This window comes from Dama dama, unplaced genomic scaffold (genome assembly GCF_033118175.1).
Source record: "Dama dama isolate Ldn47 unplaced genomic scaffold, ASM3311817v1 ptg000270l, whole genome shotgun sequence".
Classification (NCBI taxonomy): Eukaryota; Metazoa; Chordata; class Mammalia; order Artiodactyla; family Cervidae; genus Dama; species Dama dama.
In genome coordinates this window covers 340,085-354,437 of record NW_026871048.1, presented here as the reverse complement: position 1 = coordinate 354,437, position 14,353 = coordinate 340,085, and the positions used below count along the sequence as shown (strand labels likewise).

The window sequence follows — 14,353 nt, the reverse complement described above, 5'->3', positions numbered from 1 at the left end:
AAATACTGAGGATTGCTGTCATAAAGTGTGAATGTGATGTCATGTAGAGTGTGTATGATGTCATACATATGCCAAGTGTGATGACTTACATACTTGTTGTGATGTCATTGATACAGTGGGTGTGATGACACAGATACAGTGGCTGTGATGTCAAATATAGTGGGTGAGATGTCAGGTATAGTCGTTGTGTTGTCATGAAAGCAGTATGTGTGATATCATATATATTGGATATAATGTCATAAATATACTGGGTGTGATTTCATACATATAGGGGTGTGATGTCATAAAGAGTTCATGTGATGTCATACATACTGAATACGATGTCATACATACAGTGTGTGTGATGTCATACAGAGAGTGCGATAATTGATACACTGGGTTTGATGACACAGATACAGTGGATGTAGTGTCAGATATAGTGGGTGACAAAGCAAACTATAGATTCAGTGCAATCCCTATCAAGCTACCAATGGTATTTTTCACAGAACTAGAACAAATAATTTCACAATTTGTATGGAAATACAAAAAACCTGGAATAGCCAAAGTAATCTTGAGAAAGAAGAATGGAACTGGAGGAATCAACCTGCCTGACTTCAGACTCTACTACAAAGCCACAGTCATCAAGACAGTATGGTACTGGCACAAAGACAGAAATATAGATCAATGGAACAGAATAGAAAGCCCAGAGATAAATCCATGACCTATGGACACCTTATCTTTGACAAAGGAGGCAAGGATATACAATGGAAAAAAGACAACCTCTTTAACAAGTGGTGCTGGGAAAACTGGTCAACCACTTGTAAAAGAATGAAACTAGAACACTTTCTAATACCATACGCAAAAATAAACTCAAAATGGATTAAAGATCTAAATGTAAGACCAGAAACTATAAAACTCCTAGAGGGGAACATAGGCAAAACACTCTCCGACATAAATCACAGCAAGATCCTCTATGACCCACCTCCCAGAATATTGGAAATAAAAGCAAAACTAAACAAATGGGACCTAATGAAACTCAAAAACTTTTGCACTACAAAGGAAACTATAAGTAAGGTGAAAAGACAGCCCTCAGATTGGGAGAAAATAATAGCAAATGAAGAAACACACAAAGGATTAATCTCAAAAATATACAAGCAACTCCTGCAGCTCAATTCCAGAAAAATAAATGACCCAATCAAAAAATGGGCGAAAGAACTAAACAGACATTTCTCCAAAGAAGACATACAGATGGCTAACAAACACATGAAAAGATGCTCAACATCACTCATTATCAGAGAAATGCAAAACAAAACCACAATGAGGTACCATTATACGCCAGTCAGGATGGCTGCTACCCAAAAGTCTACAAGCAATAAATGCTGGAGAGGGTGTGGAGAAAAGGGAACCCTCTTACACTGTTGGTGGGAATGCAAACTAGAACAGCCGCTATGGAAAACAGTGTGGAGATTTCTTAAAAATCTGGAAATAGAAGTGCCATATGACCCAGCAATCCCACTTCTGGGTATAGACACTGAGGAAACCAGATCTGAAAGAGACACGTGCACCCCAATGTTCATCGCAGCACTGTTTATAATAGCCAGGACATGGAAGCAACCTAGATGCCCATCAGCAGATGAATGGATAAGGAAGCTGTGGTACATATACACCATGGAATATTCCTCAGCCGTTAAAAAGAATTCATTTGAATCAGTCCTAATGAGATGGATGAAACTGGAGCCCATTATACAGAGTGAAGTAAGCCAGAAAGATAAAGAACATTACAGCGTACTAACACATATATATGGAATTTAGAAAGATGGTAACGACAACCCTTTATGCAAAACAGAAAAAGAGACACAGAATTACAGAACAGACTTTTGAACTCTGTGGGGGAAGGTGAGGGTGGGATGTTGCGAAAGAACAGCGTGTATATTATCTATGGTGAAACAGGTCACCAGCCCATGTGGGATGCATGAGACAAGTGCTTGGGCCTGGTGCAGTGGGAAGACCCAGAGGAATCGGGTGGAGAAAGAGGTGGGATGGGGGATCGGGATGGGGAATACGTGTAAATCTGTTGCTGATTCATGTCAATGTATGACAAAACCCACTGAAAAAATAAATAAATAAATAAAAATATATTGGATGTGTTGCCATTAATATAGCGAGTGTGACGTCATATATACAGTGTGTGATATCATCGATAAAGTGGGTGTGATGACACAGATACAGTGGCTGTGACGTCACATGTGTACTGGACGTGATGTCATAAATACAGTGGTGTGATGTCATACAGAGTGGATGCGCTGGCATGTATAGTGCATATGATGTCATACATATAGTTGGTGTGATGTCATACATACAGTGGGTGTGATATCATCAATACTGTGGGTGTGATGACACAGATACAGTAGATATGATCTCAGATATAGTGGGTCTGATGTCATGAATACAGTGGATGTGATGTCATAAATAGCGCTGTTTGATGTCATAAAGAGTGCATATCATGCCCTGTGTAGTGCAAATGATGTCATACATATGCCAAGTGTGATGTCATAAATAGTGTGTGTGATGTCATCAATATAGTGGGTGTGATGACACAGATACATAGGCTGTAATATCACATGTATAGTGTACGTGATGTCCTATATAGTGAGTGTAAAGTCATTAATACAGTGTATGTGATGTCAAGAAACAGTGGTTGATGTCATAAAAAGTGGATCTGATGTCATATACAGTGCACATATTGTCATACATATACTGGGTGTGATGTCATACATACAGTGAGTGAGATAATATTGATACAGTGGGTGTGATGACACAGATACAGTAGATGTGATGTCAGAATTAGCAGGTATGATGTCAGATATAGTGGTTGTGATGTCACGAACACAGTGTGTGTGATGTCATATATAGTGGATACGATGTCATAAACCTAGTGGTGTGATGTCATAGATACAGTGACTGTGATGTCACAAGTATAGTGACTGTGATGTCATATATACTGGCTGTCATGTCATGAATACAGTGGATGTGATGTCATAAATAGAGTGGTGTGATGTCATAAAGAGTGGATTTGATGTCTTATATAGGGCATAGGATGTCACACATGTAGTGGGTATGATGTCATACATACAGTGGGTGTGATATCAATACAGTGGGTGTGATGACACAGATAAAGTGGATGTGATGTCAGATATAGTGGGTGTGATGTCAGATATAGTGGTTGTGTTGTCATTAACATAGCGGGTTTGATGTCATATATAGTGGATATGATTGCGTTTCAATAAAGTTTCCTGAAAGTTTGAGCTGAGTCTCGTCTCTGCTCTGGACAGTGGAGGGGAGGGGTTCCAGGGGTAAGGGGAGTGACAGTGGACTGGTACCCTGAGTCGGTGCTGTGGTGCGGTCCTGGCAGGGTCTGAGAACAGTCTGTGTGGCCCCCTGGGCTGGATGGAGCTGGGAGACAGGGACTGTGGCTGGTTGGTGCCCCAGGAACCTCAGGGAGCCGCCAGGAACAAGTGGGTTTGGTGTGTCCGAAGAATAGGTTTAGCAGGAAGGACACCAGGCTCCAGGATCCCTGGCAGCTCTATGGAGGCTCCAGGCACCCAGATGGTTCAGAGATCATGTGTGCCTTCCCAAGGACCAGCCAGCCACAGAAAGGTCGTGTCATGAGGTCAAAGGCCGCTGTCAGGATTGTGGTGCAGGATTTCAGGGCTCGGGTGTTTGCCCACCTTCCAGAGATCAGTCTACCCCTGCTGGCCAATGGCAGCCAGCCCAGGTCTGGGCACCCAGGGGTGGTGGGGGCGGTGGTGTGATGTCCAAGGAAAGGAGGGTGGGCCAGCAAGAGTTCCACAGCCCCCTTTCCTCAGAGGCGGGGAAAGGCTGGCAGCCCTGTCCTCCACCTTGAGTCCAGGGCAGGGTGGCCTGCTGAGAGTCACGGGCACCCCTCTCCCTGTCCTACTCTCCGCACTAGTCCTGTGTTCTGGGAGCAGGCAGGAGGCAGGGTGCGGGGCTGTGAGAAGGTGGCTGCAGACAAGGGCCCGGAGATGGCCCCTTCCTGCCCAGAGGCTAATTCTGGGTCCGCAGCTCCCCCAGAAACCTCGGTGAACAGTGCATTCACCAGGGTGGAGGCGCTACTGATCCAGGAGACACATTCTCTAGCGTGAGGCCGTCCTGCATGTGCCTGCATGTGTGTGCCCCGTGAGGTTGTGCTTTTACGTCCAGCGCCTGTGCGCTTGTGCGCGTTGCAATTTCCTGCAGCCAAGAGCTTGCCTTGTGGTGCTTATCGGGAAATTCGACCATCCACGCTTCAAAATGGCTACCCTGGGCGTGAGAAGCCTCAGCGGCAGTTCCCACGACGGCCGCCAGAAGGCACGCGAGGACCACAACTGGGCCTGGCCGCCTATCTTGGGTGCCCTGGGCTCTTGCTGCCCAACCCCCAATGGCCTGGAGGAGCTGGGTGGTCCCACCGGCCTGCAGCTGACACAGGCCCTGTGAACCCCAGTGTACCATCACCGTAGTGCAGGTGGAGGCGGGAGAGAGGAAGGGAGCTGGGTGCCCACAAAGATCCAAAGGGGCTGTTTGGCGAGATGCTCTGGTGGTCTCTGGACACAGGAGGCAGGTCTTCAGAGCTGGCCACGGCCAGGACCCGTGGACACACAGGGAGGACAGCAGGAACCTTCAACCCCAAGGGTCCCTGGGCGGACATGCCTGCTTTGGGCGCCGGGGCTCCATGCGGAGGGAGCATCTTCATCAAGAGGTGGAGGAGGGAGATGGACCGGTTGGGTGGTCCAATCTGCAGAGCAGTGGCGCCTTTCCTTTTTCAGTGGTAGAAAGTGAGTAGAAGAGAACTGAGAGGATTACCCTGGTTACCAAGTTGTAGACCTACGCTTAAGCCTGTGACCTGTGTTACTTTGATCACAATATATACTGCTTCCAGTTTGTGGGTAGTTACTACTGCTAAGGCCTTGGTGAACTTGGTGGACATGGCTCTCAGGCAGTCGGTTCAGCCATGAGGGAGGGGTGCCTCTTTAATTGTCCTCTTTGTTATCTAACATCCTGCCTCCCAGATGCTTATGTGAGTGCACCAACTCTTCTTTGTAGACATCACATCCACTATACATGTGACATCATAGCCACTGTATCAATGATATCGCACACATCCACTGTGTTTATGAGAACACAACAACTATGTATGACAGCAAATCCACTATATCTGACATTGCATCCACTGTATCTGTGTCATCACACCCAAAGTATTGATGCTATCACACCCACTTTATCTATGACATGAGACCCACTATATGGATGACATCATATGCACTTTATAGGACATCACATCCACTCTTTATGACATCACACCACTGTATTCATGACATCTCATCCACTGTATTCATGACAACACACCCGCTATATATGACATCACATCCACTGTATATGACATCACATCAACTATACATGTGATATCACAGGCACTGTATCTATGACATCAGTCCCACTATGTTTATGACATCGTATCCACTATACCTGATATCACACACACTGTGTTAATGACAACACAACCACTATATATGACATCACACCCACTATACCTGACACCACATCCACTGTAACTGTGTCATCACACCAACTGTATCGATGATATCACAAAAATTGTATGTATGACATCACACTCACTATATGTATGACATCATATGCACTCTATGACATCAAACCACTGTATTTACGACATCACATCCACTGTATTCATGACATCACACCCACTACATATGACATCATATTCACTGTAAATGACTTCACCACAACTATACATGTGATGTCACAGGCACTGTATCTATGACATCAGTCCCACTATGTTTATGACATCATAACCATATATATGATATCACACCCAATGTGTTAATGACAACAAAACCACTATATGTGACATCACACTCACTGAATCTGACATCACATCCACTATAACTGTGTCGTCACGCCAACTGTATCGATAGCACACCCACTGTATGTATGACATCACACCCACTATTGTATGACATCATATGCACTATATATGACACCACATCCACTCTTTATGAAACCAAACTACTGTAGTTAGGACATCAAATCCACTGTATTCATGACCTCACATCCACTACATGTGACATCACATCCACTGTACATTAAAGAAAGTGAATTTGGTCAGTCACGTGCGAATCTTTGAGACCCCATGGACTGTAGCCTACCAGGCTCTTCCGTCCATGGGATTTTCCAGGCAAGAACACTGGAGTGGGTTGCCATTTCCTCCTCCGGGAGATCTTCCTGACCCAGGGATTGAACCTGAGTCTCCCGCATTGTAGGCAAACGCTTTATCATCTGACCCACCAGGAAAGTCGAGACACTGTGTTTATGACATCATATCAAATATACATGTGACATCATAGCCACCGTATCTATGACATCACACACACTATATTTATTACATCGTATCCACTGTATATACCATCACACTCTGTGTTTATGACAACAAAACCACTGGATCTGACATCACACCCACTGGATCTGACACCATTCTATATGTCATCACACACACAACATATGATATACACAGCGTATGAAACCATGCCCAGTAGAACTATGATATAACACCCTCTGTATTTATGATATCACACCCACTGTTTTAATCACATCTAACCCACTATATTCATGACAAAATAGCCACTATATGGCAACACTTCCATTGTATATGACATCACAACCACTATACATGTGACATCACATGCACTGTATCAATGACATCACACCCACTGTATATATGACATCACACTCAGCATACCTATGACATCACTTTCACTATACATGACATCACATCAACTGTTTATGACATCAAGCAACTGTATTTATGACATCACATTCACTGTATTTATACCACGTCCACTATATATGACATCATGTCCAGTGTATCTGTGTCATCATACCCAGTGTATTGATAATATCACACCCACTGTATGGGTGACATCTTATGCACTATATATGGCATCCCATCCACTTTTTATGTTGTCACACTGCTGTATTTATGACATCACCCCTCCTGTATTTAGGACAAAAGGCCACTATAAATGACATCACATGCATTGTATATGACATCACAGCCAGTATACATGTGACATCACAGCCACTCTATCAATGGCATCACACCCACTGTATGTGACATCATATCCGCTGTATCTGATATCACTTCCACTCTATCTATGACATCACACCCCTGTATTTTATCACAAGACACCAACTACATGTGACATCACACTGACTCAATATGACATCACACATACAACATATGATATCTTATCCACTACATATGAAATCAAGCCCAGTATATTTATGATATCAGCCTAATGTATTTATTATACCACACCCACTGTATTTATGATGTCACATCCACTATTTGACATCATATATTCTAATATATACCATCATATCCAATGAATAAGACATAACCCCCACTCTTTTTGTGACAGCATTCCCACTATGTCTGACATCACATCCTGTCTGTCTTTGACTTCAAAACCACAATATCTAGGAACACAACCACTATATCTGTGACATCACACCCACTCTATTTGTGATATCACACCCACAACATTTGACATCGCTCCCACTCTATATGACATCACACACAAAACACATGCTATCTTATCCACTACATATCACATCATGACCAGTAAAACTATGATATCCCACAAATTATATCTATGATATCACACAGACTGTATTGATGACAAAAACATCCACTATATGTGATTTTGCATCCACTGTATCTATGATTTCATCCACTGTATGTGACATCACACCCACTATGTTTATGGCATCTTAACCACTATATATGACATCACACACACTATGTGTATGAGAACAGAAGCTCTTTATCTAACATCACATCTACTGTATCTCTGTCGTCACACCCACTGAATCGATGATATCATACCCACTGTACATATGACACCACAGCCACATATATATGACATCATATGCATTATATATGACATACCTTCCATCCTTTATGAAATCATTCCTGTGTTTATGACTTCATATCCACGCTATTCATGACATCACATCCACTATACATGTGAATCACAGCCATTATATATGTGTCATCACAACCACTATTTTAGGACATCATATTCATTATATCTGACATCACACACAATGTGTGTATGACAACACAGCCACTATATCTGGCATCACATCCACTATATCTGCCATCACATCGACTGTATCTGTGTCATCACACCCACTGTATAAATGACATCACACCACTCTACGTATGACATCAGTCTGGTGTATGCATGACACCACATGCACTATACATGACATCACATTCAATCTTGACTACATCAAAACACAGTATTTATGACATCACACCCACTATATATGACATCACATCCACTGTATCTGTGTCATCATGCCAACTGTATCGATGTCACACCCACTGTATGTATGACATCACACCCACTCTTGTATGACATCATAGGCAGTATATATGACATCACATCCACTCTTTATGACACCAAACTACTGTAGTTAGGACAACATATCCACTGTATTCATGACATCAAATCCACTACATGTGACATCACATCCACTATACATGAAAGAAAGTGAATTTGGTCAGTCACGTCCGAATCTTTGAGACCCCATGGACTGTAGCCTACCAGGCTCTTCCGTCCATGGGATTTTCCAGGCAAGAACACTGGAGTGGGTTGCCATTTCCTCCTCCGGGAGATCTTCCTGACCCAGGGATTGAACCCGTGTCTCCCGCAATGTAGGCAAACGCTTTATCATCTGAGCCACCAGGAAAGTCTAGACCCTGTGTATATGACATCATATCAAATATACATGTGACATCATAGCCACCGTATCTATGACGTCACACACACTATATTTATGACATCATATCCACTGTATATACCATCAGACTCCCTGTGTTTATGACAACAAAACCACTGGATCTGACATCACACCCACTGGATCTGACACCATTCTATATGTCATCACACACACAACATATGATATACACAGCGTATGAAACCATGCCCAGTAGAACTATGATATAACACCCTCTGTATTTATGATATCACACCCAGTGTTTTAATCACATCTAACCCACTATATTTATGACGAAATAGCCACTATATGGCAACACTTCCGTTGTATATGACATCACAACCACTATACATGTGACATCACATGCACTGTATCAATGCTATCACACCCACTGTATATATGACGTCACACTCAGCATACCTATGACATCACTTTCACTATACATGACATCACATCAACTGTTTATGACATCAAGCAACTTTATTTATGACATCACATTCACTGTATTTATACCACGTCCACTATATATGACATCATATCCAGTGTATCTGTGTCATCACACCCAGTGTATTGATAATATCACACGCACTGTATGGGTGACATCTTATGCACTATATATGGCATCCCATCCACTTTTTATGTTGTCACACTGCTGTATTTATGACATCACACCTCCTGTATTTAGGACAAAAGGCCACTATAAATGACATCCCATGCATTGTATATGACATCACAGCCAATGTATCTATAACATCACACCCACTATGTTTATGACATCACAACCATTATATCTGACATCACACAGACTATATCTGACACCACATCAACTCTATGTGTCCTCACACCCACTCTTTGTATGACATCATATGCCCTATAGATGACATCACACCCACTATTTTTATGACAACACAACCATTATATTTGACATCACATCAACTCTATCTGCTACTTCACACACACCATAACTATGATCACAGATACTGCACTGATGACATCACAACCACACTGTTTATGACATCTCGTCCACTGTATGACATCACACACATTTATAACATCACACTCACTATATATTTCCCATGCACTACATCTGTGCCATCACACCCACCATATCTATGATCAAACCCACCGCATCAATGACATCACATCGACTCTATGTGACATCAATTCCAATGTGTATGACATAACATTGTCTATATATGTGACATCACACCCACCGTGTCTATGAGATCACAACCACTATAACTATGGCGTCATACCCACTGTTATTAGGACATCACACCCAGCATATTTGTGGTGTTGCACCCACCATAACTATGATGTCACACACTCTATGTCATCACACCCACTGCATTTATGACATCATACCCACTATATCTGCCATCACACCCACTGTATCTGTGACATCATAGCCACTCTATCAATGGCATCTCACCCACTGTATGTGACATCATATCCACTGTATCTGATATTACTTCCACTCTATCTATGACATCACACCCCTGTATTTATCACAAGACACCAATGACATGTGACATCACCCTGACTCTATATGACATCACACATACAACATATGATATCTTATCCACTACATATGAAATCAAGCCCAGTATATTTATGATATCAGCCTAATGTATTTATGATACCACACCCACTGTATTTATGATGTCACATCCACTATTTGACATCATATATTCTATATATACCATCACATCCACTGTATAAGACATAACCCCCACTCTATTTGTGACAGCACTCCCATTATATCTGACATCACATCCTGTCTGTCTTTGACTTCAAAACCACAATATCTAGGAACACAACCACTATATCTGTGACATCACACCCACTCTATTTGTGACATCACACCCACAACATTTGACATCGCTCCCACTCTATATGACATCACACACAAAACACATGCTATTATTTTTATTAGTAGGAGGCTAATTCACAACATTTCAGTGGGTTTTGTCATACATTGATATGAATCAGCCATAGATTTACACGTATTCCCCATCCCGATCCCCCTTCCCACCTCCCCCGATTCCTCTGGGTCTTCCCAGTGCACCAGGCCCAAGCACTTGTCTCATGCATCCCACCTGGGCTGGTGATCTGATTCACCATAGATAGTATACATGCTGTTTTTTTTTGAAACATCCCACCCTCACCTTCTCCCACAGAGTTCAAAAGTCTGTTCTGTATTTCTGTGTCTTTTTTTCTGGTTTGCATGTAGGGTTATCGTTACCATCTTTCTAAATTCCATATATATGTGTTAGTATGCTGTAAAGTTCTTTATCTTTCTGGCTTACTTCACTCTGTATAATGGGCTCCAGTTTCATCCATCTCATTAGGACTGATTCAAATGAATTCTTTTTAATGGCTGAGGAATATTCCATGGTGTATATGTACCACAGCTTCCTTATCCATTCATCTGCTGATGGGCATCTAGGTTGCTTCCATGTCCTGGCTATTATAAACAGTGCTGCAATGAACATTGGGGTGCACGTGTCTCTTTCAGATCTGGTTTCCTCAGTGTGTATGCCCAGACGTGGGATTGCTGGCAGTTCTATTTCCAGTTTTTTAAGAAATCTCCACACTGTTTTCCATAGCGGCTGTACTAGTTTGCAGTCCCACCAACAGTGTAAGAGGGTTCCCTTTTCTCCACACCCTCTCCAGCATTTATTGCTTGTAGACTTTTAGATAGCAGCCATCCTGACTGGCGTGTAATGGTACCTCATTGTGGTTTTGATTTGCATTTCTCTGATAATGAGTGATGTTGAGCATCTTTTCATGTGTTTGTTAGCCATCTGTATGTCTTCTTTGGAGAAATGTCTATTTAGTTCTTTGGCCCATTTTTTGATTGGGTCATTTATTTTTCTGGAATTGAGCTGCAGGAGTTGCTTATATATTTTTGAGATTAATCCTTTGTGTGTTTCTTCATTTGCTATTATTTTCTCCCAATCTGAGGGCTGTCTTTTCACCTTACTTATAGTTTCCTTTGTAGTGCAAAAGCTTTTAAGTTTTATTAGGTCCCATTTGTTTAGTTTTGCTTTTATTTCCAATATTCTGGGAGGTGGGTCATAGAGGATCTTGCTGCGATTTATGTTGGAGAGTGTTTTGCCTATGTTCTCCTCTAGGAGTTTTATAGTTTCTGGTCTTACATTTAGATCTTTAATCCATTTTGAGTTTATTTTTAACACATGCTATCTTATCCACTACATATAACATCATGACCAGTAAAACTATGATATCCCACAAATTATATCTATGACATCACACAGACTGTATTGATGACCAAACATCCACTATATGTGATATTGCATCCACTGTATCTATGATTTCATCCACTATATGTGACATCACACCCACTATGTTTATGGCATCATATCCACTCTATATATGACATCACACAGACTATGTGTATGAGAACAGAACCTCTTTATCTAACATCACATCTACTGTATCTCTGTCATCACACCCACTGAATCGATGATATCATACCCACTGTACATATGACATCACAGCCACATATATATGACATCACATGCAGTATATATGACATACCATCCATTCTTTTTTATTTTTTTTTAAAAACCATGTTTCAGTCTCTTTGTTCTTAAGTCTGCACCTTACAAAACCACAAGGGATAAGTCCTTGAGGGTGAAAGGGGTGGAGAGGGGAGTGGGTGAGGATGACCCAGAAATGAAGCCCCCCTCTCATTTAGGGGACCAAGCAGAGACTGGGCCCCAGGCCAGCCCAGCAGGGCCTCTCATGTTCTGGCTGTATAGAGTTAGGCCAGAAGATGTCAGGGAAGGGCCCAGCCCCTAGAGACTGCTGCCATTTGACATTAGCTAGGCAGCCACAGGCTGAAGCTTCTGGAAGCCCAAAGGAAGTGTGCCTCCCCTTCCCAGGCCGGGGGAAGGCAGCCTGAGCAGGGGTGACAGCTACCCGTCCAGCAGCTTCAGGATGCTCTCATGCTCCTTCAGAGTCTTCCAAGCTTGGTCTTTCTCCTTCTTTGTGGGGGTCCGTTTCTTCTGACGGGCAGCCATGATCTTGCGGAAGGCATCCATGACCTCATTGTCTGCCATGCGGACCCGCTGCCTCAGCTCCTGCCCGCTCACTTCCTCCTTCGCCAGCCTCAGCAGGTCATGGTTCTTGGTGCGATTGTGGGCACTGAGCGCCTTCAGCTCAGCCTGCCGCTTGCGCAGCTCTGCCAGAACCTCGTCCTCCGAGTCCTCTATGGGGTGGTCCTCAGATTCCAGCAGACCCTGGGCGATCAGCTCCTCCTTGATTCGGCTCTCCAAGGACTTAGTATGTGGCACACTGAAGGGCTTGTTCTGATTGCGGGGAGAGGTGCTTGCCCCATCCGCCCCCGATTCTTTCCCAGACATGTCTGGAATAGGAGAGTCCTCCATGGGGGAAATAATATTTTCCTCCACCAAGGCCTGCAGCAGGCGCTGTGTCAGGGCACCAAAGGGACACCCGTCTTCTGGCTGCTCATGCTGGGCCTCGGACTTCTTCAGCAGGGCATCCACATCTTTAGTGTCCAGTTCGGTCAGGGGCCCCATGAGGCCTTTCTTCTTGTCAGCCACGGCTGCTTCCCGGGCCCCGTCCTTCTGCTCCTCCAGCAGGTCCTCCTGTGCCCAGCACTGGGAGTAGTGCTTCCCCAGGGGCGGAATCTTGTAATGTTCAGCCTCATCTTCTGGGGGTTTCAGCAGCTCCTCTAGCGTGCGCACTTCCTCACTGGTGATATCAGCACAGTATGGCTCCACCGAAGCCCAGAATCTGTTGGGGGCGTCATTCTTGGGGATACGTGGCACATCAATTGGGTCATCAGTGAATTCATATTCCTGGATCTTGGGCTGAAGGTTTTTGGATTTGGGTCGCCCAGGGCCAGGGCCAGGCCCATGTCCCACATTCCCTTACAGTTTCTGCTTCTTGGGCTTCCCATGTTTGGGGGGAGCTCCAAGCTCATGGTCTCGACCCAGCTTCAGGAATCGTCGGTCACCTTTCTTATCCTGCCAGTCAGTGAGGATCTGGGTTTCAGCATCAAGCACCCGCAGGCGCCGGCTGGCAGAGGAGAGCAGGGTCTCAAGCTCCAGCTGCAGGGTGTCCAGCTCCTCGATGCCGATGCCGTCATCCTCAGACCACACCAAACCGCCGTGTAGTGGGGACAGACCTTCAGGTTGTCCACAGACTTGAAGTCGTGGAACTGCAAGGGGCAGTCCTTCAGCTCACTCATGCCTCAGGACAGGGGACCTGCCCTGGGATGGTCTGAGGATTTAGAGTTGATGCCAGCCAAGAGCTCAGTTCAGTGCCTCCTCCTTGCTGCCTCCAGCGGCCCCGAGGCCATGGGAGGGGCCATACAATCCATTCTTTATGAAATCATTCCTGTGTTTATGACTTCATATCCACACTGTTCATGACATCACATCCACTATACATGTGAATCACAGCCATTATATGTGTGTCATCACAACAACTATTTTAGGACATCATATTCATTATATCTGAC

General features: G+C 43.9%; 1 pseudogene; it reads right to left on the bottom strand.

The window, feature by feature from the left end:
* Positions 1 to 12,767: 12,767 nt before the first annotated feature.
* On the bottom strand, positions 12,768 to 14,080 carry LOC133053772 (transcriptional adapter 3-like; annotated as a pseudogene).
* Positions 14,081 to 14,353: the final 273 nt, after the last annotated feature.